This window comes from Macrotis lagotis, chromosome 4 (assembly GCF_037893015.1).
Source record: "Macrotis lagotis isolate mMagLag1 chromosome 4, bilby.v1.9.chrom.fasta, whole genome shotgun sequence".
Classification (NCBI taxonomy): domain Eukaryota; kingdom Metazoa; phylum Chordata; class Mammalia; order Peramelemorphia; family Peramelidae; genus Macrotis; species Macrotis lagotis.
Window position 1 is genome coordinate 231,747,790 of NC_133661.1, and position 7,574 is coordinate 231,755,363.

The 7,574-nt window shown below is 33.4% G+C and overlaps 1 pseudogene; it reads right to left on the minus strand.

Annotated features, from left to right (window-relative positions):
• Positions 1-4,002: 4,002 nt before the first annotated feature.
• Positions 4,003-5,801, minus strand: LOC141520332 (glycylpeptide N-tetradecanoyltransferase 2 pseudogene; annotated as a pseudogene).
• Between the last annotated feature and the right edge of the window lie 1,773 nt (positions 5,802-7,574).

Consider the following 7,574-nt stretch of genomic DNA (forward strand, 5'->3'; position numbering starts at 1 on the left):
TTAAATTATTTTTAAGCTCTTCAATGAGCTTTTGTATTTGAGTCCAATTTATAGATATTTCTCCTGTGAGTAATGTTTCACAGCTTTCTTCTTCAGACATGGCATTGCTGTAATCTGTGAAGTATTTTTCTACAGTGAAAGCTCTTTTAGTTTTTCTGCTCATCTTTGTTGTTGTAATTCTGCTCCTGGCATATATGGAGGATAGATCCAAGCTGTTATTTTGCTGGGGGCTGGGTCTGATCCCTGGCTTTTTGCCTTTCCAATACAGGACATGCCTTTTCAGAGGTTCTCACTTAACAGAGAATTGTTCCAGACCCAGTCAAATCTTCTACCCTGGTGTTTCTGGATTAAGACTTTGTTTTGGGTTGGGATCCTCCCTGCTGGATTGCTATCCAGCTGCTGGGACCTCTGTTTTTTTTAGTCTATAGGGACCTAGATTGCACTGTGACTAAAAACCTCTTGTTGGCTTTCCCCGTTCTCCCATCTCCTGGACTTTTCTTCCCCTTCCCCCCCCCAAAGGGACAGACCTTCATTCAAGATTCTCCAGTATGTCTGCAGTTATAAACTTCTTTGAATCTTCTCTTTTTCTTGGTGATATCTGTAGCGTAAGTGTCAAAGTAAAGGCTTCATGTATCTTTGGTAAGGAATGGCTCTGAGAACTTTTTAGCTTCATGCCACTATCTTGACTCAGTCTCTAAAAATGTGTGTTTTAGAGAGATATAGACCAATTTATGAATTGATTAATAAAAGCAGGAGAACCCACTATATCACTTTCAAATCTAGAGGAACATGACAAAATTAAAAAAAAAACTCATGAATGTGACACATTGGATAGAATATTGAACTTGGAGATAAGAAGACGAGTAAAAATTCCTTCCATGAGGTTTACTAGCATTATGATCTAGGGTAAATCCTCTAACTTCTCTTATACTCAGTTTTCTTTTCTTTACAAAGAGGTTAATGTAACTTAAACCACAGGATTGTTATGAAAAGCAAATGAATTAATATTTATCATGTCTTGCTAACCTTAAAATACTATATCAATTCCATTGATTTGCTATTATTTTTAATTACCTTGATTATATGTTATTATAGCTATTACTCTTTTATGATATTATAATATAGAATAAAATTATATTAAATATAGTACCATTGAAATAGGAGTTAAAGATTTAAAAGAAATAAAATAAATTAATTCTTAAGTATTATTGGGTCAAAGAGCAATAATAGAAATGATAAATAATTTCATTAGAGATAAATACAAAGTGGGAGGCAGTCAATGTAGTCCTTACTTGAACATTCATATCCTTAAAGACTTACATTTCCAGACAACTATTTCTTTTTCAATTTGTTTGCATCCAAATAAACATGTATATTTTTAAGTTACAAAATTTCCTTCCAACTTTCATTCCCATCCCCCTGCCTTCAATGGTGAACAGTCAGGTTAGAATTGTACATACATACTTTGATAAACATGTTTACAGATTATTAATATTTTTATGAGGATTCAGAAATAAGGGAAAGAGATACATAAGAGTTAATTTTTATAAAGTGTTCATCAGATTCTGAAGGGGATTTTTTTGTGCATGTGTATGTTTTGTTTTGTTTTGTTTTTCTTCCTCAGAATGGGAATAATATAGTCCATACCAGTTTAATACAGTTGTCCTAGATTTCTGGATTGCTGAGAGGAGCTGCTTCCATCAAGGTTGTTCCTCTCATAAAGTTGTTGTTGACGTGTACATTGTTCTCTTGGTTCTACTCACTTAGCTCAGCATAAGATCCTGGAGATAACTATTTCCTGAACTATATGCCAATATACATGAAAATTGCATGAAAAGAATATTTGCTAAAAGAAAATATGTCAATTTTGCAAAATGTAAATTAAAAATGTGAATAATTCATCTTCAGAAAAATAACTTCAAGTTAGCAATTAATTCATGGATGGAGAGGTAGATTAAAAAATCAGATAAGGGGCATTCATTAGAAAATTCTACAAAACAGAAATATTAGAAATGCTAGAATATATCTAATTAGAATAAAATATTAGAAAATAAATTTGTTTTCTTTACAAATGTTAGAAAATAAATTATTAAAAATTTATTATTAGAATTTTGTTAGAAATATTATAAATGCAATCACTATTTTTAGAAATATTAGAAAATTTTTTCTAATGTTGCATAAACTATTTTCTAAATAATTAAAAACAAGAATATAGGTAATGATACTGTATTACTGCATTACCATATTAACATTTTATCTATTACATAATGCCATATTATAAATATTTTCTTGATACTTAAACTGAGAAAAGTCAAAAAAGAGAGAAATAAAATTGTCATTGCTCTTTATGAATATAGATGCATAAATCCCAATATAATAGTAAAGATCCTTTACAGCAACTATATAGCAAATTTAATTATGTAGATTATTATGATTATCTATCTAAAACTGAGTCAACATTATATGATATAAGAATAATTAGAAACTTTTACACTAAGAGAAGTAGTAAAGCAAGAATAATCATTATTACCTAAACTATATATTAGAAGTGCTAACTGTAGCAATAAGCCAAGAAAAAGAATTTTATGGGATTCAGCATGAGTAAAGAAGAAACAAAATTGTTGCTTTTTGCAGATGATGAAATACTTTAAACCACTAGAATCAACTACATTTTATCAAAATAGTTAATAATGAGTTATTGTAAAATAAATGCATATATCATCAGGAAAGATAACAAAGAGGATTACATCATAATTGGCAACATATTCACATCAACATATATTTGAATATACAAAAATACTTATATTGATCTTTTGCAGTCACAAAGAACTGAAAAGGGATGGATTGAATAATTTAAGATTTATGAATGTTCTTATAGAAAAATGTTTTAAGATAGAATTCTATTAGATAGGATAAGAGGGATAATGTAGAGTGAGTTCTGCCCTAACCACAGTTTCCATGAAATTAGCCTAATTTTTTTCTAAAAGATGTTGATTCTTTCTTTAATATTCAGTTGTCTCAGGAAACTAAAGGTTCAAACCTTTGGCATCACTTCCAAGTCACCTAATATAAACCAACCATAAGGAGCTCTGGGATATTTCTCCTAGATAATAAAAAATAAAGGATAATTCAGGCAAGGGAGTTTCATTCAACAGAATCAATTCAGGTTGCCATCAATTCCTATTTTCATGAATGTTCTTTTCCTTATATGTTTAAGATAAATTTCTTTTTTTTTTGAATTACAAAAGAGGGTCTCAGTTTGTTCTTCATTTTGAACCTAAACTAGCAAGTGAATTCCTTGATTTAGACTCAAGACAGAACAATTGACAAAGTCTTTCATAACTGAAATGAAATGAGTAAATTGAAAGAAGAGGTGAGCAGAGCAGAAGATGGTGAAATTGGATTAGTGTTCATTCTTTTGGTTGTTCTTTTTGTGAAGGCATTAGTAATGGTGGGTACTTAATATGAAATGCTCTTCAATAACTGGAACTTTAGAGAGTAATTTTATTTTACTCAGTTAGCAAGAAATGACCAATATGAATATCTTCTGGAGGGAGTAAAACCAAGAGAACAATGTACACATCAACACCAACATTGTGAAATGAACAAACTTGATGGAAGCAGTTCCTCTCACCATGAGGGCAGTGGGATGGAAAGGGAGGGTGGAGGAAATGTTATAACTTGAAAATATGCATGTGCAAATGGAAGAAAATAAATAAATAAATTATATTAATAAGTATTGGTTCTTTTTTTAAGGTACAAATCTGTGTTTTTATTGACTTGACAGCATTGCTTATTGGATAAATAAATGCACCAGTCAACCCAGTACATTTTTATACTCCTCTACGCTTAAATTACCCAGACTTGAGCTACAAAAGTATTGGCCTCCATAAATCTGCCCAAATAATATCCATGTGAAATGAATAAGCAAAAATATTCAGAATGAATTCTTCATTCTGTATCACTGACAAACATTACCACTTAATACATAGAAATGCAGCAGTTTATCTGTATTAGCAAAGATTTTCTTACATTAATCCATCACTGCAGTTCAGTTTGTATAAAAAGTTCAATTTCTACAGTGAAAAAATACCTTCACTTTGTCAAGAAGCAACCAAAGCTCTGAAAATAAGAGGAATGTGCTCTTTGTACCTTTCTTCCCCTACTACCTCTCAGCAACAGACTGTAAAAATTGGGTGAATTTGAAAATAACCAAAAATAAGTAAAATTGGTCAATATGGATTTTCTTCATATGTTCAGATTTATAGATCACTTTGATTTCACTTAAGTTGTGCTTTCATTCTTTGGAACAGTGGTTCCGGGATTTGTTAAATAGAACATCAACTCAAATGATGACTGCAGAGTTCTAGAAATGAAAATGTCCTTCTACTGTAAAACAAGACCAACCTTTTCAGATTCTGTTCCTGGACACCGCCAGTTGTACAAATAATATTGCAAATTACCATCTCCTATACCAAACTTGAGTTTTTCCTAGGAATGTTTTATTTTCCATCAAATCTAGTGCATTGAACAGATCAAATCCTTTCAATTTAGCTATAATGAGTGCATCATTCATTACATCCAGTAGTGGAGTCTCAGTATGAACGTTGTAGAAGGAATAAGCAGCTTTTAGACTTTTATGAATTGGGTGATGCATGACAGTGGAAGGTAATGTGTAGAAGCTCAGGAAAGTCAGTTAACACTCCATTTAAACACTCTTACTACAAATGTGTCGATAATATGATCCTGAGGCAGTAACCAATGGGCCACTTCCTCTTCATTCATCACAGGGGCAAGATGAAACTGCTTCAGATAGTTGTTAATTAATTCTTGCACAGCTTTGATATCTTTTGGCTCCATCGGTCTCAAGCCTGAAGTCTGTGACATCAGGAAGTCTGTATAGCTTCATTGTTCTCTGTAAAGTCATATTTCTACTCAAGTGAGAAAATTTCACTTCTACCAATTTTCTGGGATTTAGTGATCGATGCCAGTATCTGCAAGTAGCCACTAGCTTAGGAAGTACCACTCCTGCTGTATAAACAGCTTGAAAAATCCCCTCCAAGTTGACTCTTCTAGTTATTTCTCTAATCAGCACTGGTGCTACCCGTTTTGATGTCAACTTCTTATGAACACAGAGAAAATTTATTTCTGCCATCTTCTTCACACTATCATAAATCCGAATGTTAGCTGGGATGGCACTTATGAACCCCACTAGTTTTTTGTTTGAAGAAACCCTAACTCCACAGTGCCACCGTGGCAGCCAGCCTGGAGGACGAAGAGCCCATAAGAGGAACTCGGGAATAATCAAACCTGAACATGTTGTCTTCATCTTTTACATAATTTTCATTTAACAACGTATATAATTCCTTGAGTACTTCAGCATTACTCAAGTCTAAGGTGTCCCACGTGAAACCGCCGGGGTAAAGAATAAGGTTCTTGACGAATATTGTCCTTATCTGGTTCAATTGCACCATGAGATGTAACTACTTCATGAAGCTTGGGTACAGGTTGTGTATCCCAAAACTGATATTTCCTTTTGTTAGCATCATCAATGTTTTTGGCAGGGCCCTGACATGCAAAGAGAAGTTCCATCGCCCTTTGAATATCCTGCAGGTTCTGCATCGGAATGGCTGGATTTTTGGAAGGCTGTTGAATTTTAATCTCCTGGGAATCAGATGCTGAATCTGATTTTGTGCTCCAGAATTTGGTTTCTCCTTTTTTCTCTTCTGTTTCTTCTTTTTTCTTTTTGGCTCCTAAATCCCTTCCAGGACTTCCGTGGGCGTGCCCTGTCTCCTCCTCATTGTCTCGGTGGATGCCGCAGGTGTCCTGGTCATCCAGCTGCAGGCTCTGCTGGCCGACTTGCTGTCCTCCTCCATGGCGCCAGGGGGCGGGCGCGGCCGGGGCGGCCGGGGCCAGCGAGCCCGGCGGGCGGGGCCAAGGCGGGAGCACTGCCCGTGGGACATGGAGCGCAGCCCGAAGCCGCCAGCAGCTCCCTCTAGCGCCGCCGCCGCCCTATTGGTTCTTTAAAATTGAATCTTTAATCTAGTTGTAGTAATTTGTATTTTAGGACTTGGAGTTTTGTTGGAATTTCTAATTTGATCAATTGGAGCCATTTCTAAGTTCTACTAAGGACATTTCTTTAGAATTTGGTTGTTCTTCAAAAAAACTTAGAAGAAATTAATTTTAATGATGAAAGAATAGATTTTTCCCATCAATAGAAAAATTCAGAAGAATTATTAGTATTTAACTCTTCTTGCAACTAAATAGATACATTCTCATTTCTAATGGAAATCTTCATTCAGATAGCTTGGGTGACTCTTCTTGGAAGGATAATGCAGTAAACAAGCCATTTTAGAAGAACATAGACAGTTATTATTAGGTGGCAGGAGAGATTCCAAAAATGAATCAAATGCATACCAAGGTGAATTATTGAAATTTTGGAATGCTACTAAAACTGTGCTAAAGAATTTATTTTAGATTTATTTCATTAACTTTGAATTTGGTAGGTAAATTGCAATTTTAATGTCATTGTCTTGTTATGATTCTTTGCTACAAGTGATTAGTGGAATGTGTGTGGTAGAAACAACAGTCTAACCCCTTCCCATACTATCAAAATGCAACTTAGTCTAGTTTTTGTTTGCTTTGTTTTCTTTTTCTCAAAAGATATTCAGGTATTCTTTGAGACTTTTTCCAGGAACTTTGGGAAGATTCATATGAATTCTTTCAAAAATAAAAGAAACAGGACTAAGAGAAAAATTTACATAATAATTTGCATAATAGCAAAAACATTGTAAAGAAGGACAATTTTGAAGATTTAACTCTGATTAACACAATGACCAACCATAATTCCAGAAGACTAAAGATAGAGCAAAATACATATGTACTAGCAGAGGGCTGATACTTAAGATGCAGAGACAGTTACATTTTGCTTTTCAACATCTTCAATATGGGAATTTATTTTGCTCTACACGCTTATTTGTTAGAAGAGTTTAGTTTTCTGTTTTCTTTTCTTTTTTGGAAAGGGAAATTGAGAGGTAGAGATAATAGATCAGTATTACTTGAACAAATTAAATTAAGTTAAAAATAAATAAAATATTTGAAAATAGATAAAGCTTGCCTTATCTGAGTATAACTGAATAATTTCTATTATTAATTATGGGTCTTCTGGGAAGAACATAATGTCTTTTATGTTTGCCCATAAGCTGGGTTTGACAGGAGTGATCTCTACTTCTATACTTAATCCTAATATCACTATTAAAACAATCAAGTTTTACTCATTTATATTTTGATTTTCCTTCGTATAGGATAAAAAAATCTCTTTAGCATAAAACCACAGCAGTCTCTTTCTTAATACACACTTGATTTAGCTTAAATTCCCTGCTTTTACCCACCCATGCTTATATCCAGAATACACATGATCACACATTTATATCATTGGATGGGTAGAATGAGTTTCTGTACTAAGAATTCCCATCACTAATGAAATCATAGCTCTGAGTTATATTCGTACTGTGCATAGGTGTCATATATATATATATATATATATGTATATATATATACATATATATATATAT